Source organism: Myotis lucifugus, unplaced genomic scaffold, assembly GCF_000147115.1.
Source record: "Myotis lucifugus unplaced genomic scaffold, Myoluc2.0 scaffold_791, whole genome shotgun sequence".
NCBI classification, from domain to species: Eukaryota; Metazoa; Chordata; class Mammalia; order Chiroptera; family Vespertilionidae; genus Myotis; species Myotis lucifugus.
This window is the reverse complement of record NW_005871839.1, coordinates 6,448-8,618: the sequence shown is the minus strand read 5'-3', so window position 1 is coordinate 8,618 and position 2,171 is coordinate 6,448. Positions and strand designations below refer to the sequence as shown.

General features: G+C 51.6%; 1 long non-coding RNA gene across 1 annotated transcript in view; it reads right to left on the bottom strand.

Annotated features, from left to right (window-relative positions):
• Window positions 1-967, bottom strand: part of LOC111823982 — a 7,476-nt gene extending 6,509 nt beyond the window's left edge. Inside the window, exon 1 of the long non-coding RNA XR_002827102.1 lies at window positions 511-967. This is a non-coding gene — a long non-coding RNA (uncharacterized LOC111823982). The remainder of the gene's footprint in view (window positions 1-510) is intronic.
• Between the last annotated feature and the right edge of the window lie 1,204 nt (window positions 968-2,171).

The window sequence follows — 2,171 nt, the reverse complement described above, 5'->3', positions numbered from 1 at the left end:
CAGTGACCACCGCCTGGCGGCCGGATGGGTAGGAGCCACTAGGAGGTCGGTGGCGCCTTCCCCGTCCAGGACTCGGGGCTCCTCGCACCGGCTTCCACGTCTCTTCTTGTCCGCCCCCCGCCCCCATTTTGAAATAACTGAACTTGCGTGAGGAAGAGCCGACATGCGGCTCAGACCTCAGTGAAAAGTTGCTGGAAACGGTCAAGTTGCCACCGCAGCCCGTGTCCGGGAGGCAGTTAGGAAAGAGCCGAGTTCCTGCTGCCGCTGGGGACGGACCGGGCGGCCTCTGCCGACGCGGTGACCCCCACCCCACCCCCGCCCCCCACCCCACCCCCGCGGGGCCTGAGTGACAGCGAGCGGAGAAATGCCCAGACCCGGCAGGTGGGAAGCTTCCTATAAGTTACTGTTTGTCATATGCCTGTCAGCCAGGCGTGAGATCACACACTCACACCTGTGCACAGGCGGTGCCTCTCCATCCGCTCCCACCCGCATCGGCCACAGCACCCTCACCGGCACGTGTGCAGCCCGGTCTGTTAAAGTCTTTGCAGCTGAGCCCGCGGTGCAGGGGCGGCTCCCCTGGAGACGGGCGGGTGCCATTGGAAGCAGCTGCTGCTGAGGGCGCCGAGCGGCTGACGGGCTGAACGCGCCGCTGGGGTTTGGAAAGGAGCGCTCCGGCCGGGAAAGGTCTCGCTTGTCCTCGTGTGGTTGCAGCGGGTTTGTCCCGCCGCGGAACTCACCGCGCGGAGGCGTATTGGCAGTCACCCCAGTTTTTTACAAAGAAATGAACGGCAGGGCCCCCACCAATACGCTCCGTGAGCGACTGTGGATTCCGTGGGAGCTGGCTCTGGAGCGCGCCGCCAGGGGGCGCTGGTCGCCCGTCGGCTGCAGGATGGGGTTCGTGCTGCTGTGGGTTTTTTGTTTTTTAATTTTTCTTAATTTATTTTCTGTAGCCTGCAGTCTTTCTTTTTAAAATATATATGTATATGTATATATTTATTTATTGTTGAAAGTTTTACATGTCTCCTTTTTCCCCCATGGACCTCTCCCCGCCGCCCCCCCAGCACATGCCCCCTCCCCACTAGTGTCTGTGTCCATTGGTTTTGCGTATATACGCACGTCCTTTGGTTCATCTCTTACTCCCTGCCCCCTTCCCTCTGAGGTTTGACAGCCTGTTCCATGCTTCTAAGTCTCTGGATCTATTTTTGTTCATCAGTTTATGTTGTTCATTATATCCCACAAATGAGTGAGGTCATGTGATGTTTATCTTTCTCGGACTGGCTTATCTCGCTTAGCATAATGCTCCCCAGGTCCCTCCGTGCTGTTGCAAATGGTGAAATTTCTTTCTTTTTTACAGCAGCGTAGTATTCTATTGTGTGGATGGACCATAGTTTTTAACCCCCTCATCTGCTGATGGCACTTAGGCTGTTCCCAAATCTTAGCTGTTGTAAACGGTGCTGCTGTGAACAGAGGAGAGCCTTGATTGTATGATACAACCTGAGTGACCTGTATTTGCAAGAAGTTTTGTCAGCATTGGACACCAAGTATTAGAATAATGACACAGAGAATGGGAAGAGCAAGAATAACTTTTTTTCAGAAATACTGGGTGCTCAATGCGCTGCCCTTGAACTCCAGTGGATGGGAAGGTTCAGGTTCCCAGTTATTGAAAACGAATCTGTTAAGTATCCTGTTCGCACATCTGTCTTTAAAAACATGAACATCTGTAGCTACAGTCGCAGCTTAAATAGTTGAAAAATGGCCCTGTATATTGACGCCCTATGAACCTCTCCTGGCTGTTCATTTTTACTTGAATGATTGGGGTCTAGACTCATTTTCTTATTAGTCACTCTCCGTGACATCATTGAATTTGCATAGTCACGTAATCATTTCAGTTAAGAAAGAGAACTTAGTGCTTCTAATTAGAAAAGTGATATCAAAGAAAGTTAAGACCCAGTATATTTCTAGTCATAAATATTTTTTTTCTGACGTAAAAAATACAGCACATTCTTTGTAATGGCTGCTTGTGTGAATAATGGGAATGTGGCCAGATTTAAATGTCTCTTGTTCGGTATAGGAATGTCTTTCCCCCCTTGGGTGGCTGTTCCCTGTTCCACATGCTGCTGAGTTAAGGGAGCCCATGCGCCCGTGTGCCTGGCCGTCTGCCTTCCCGTGGT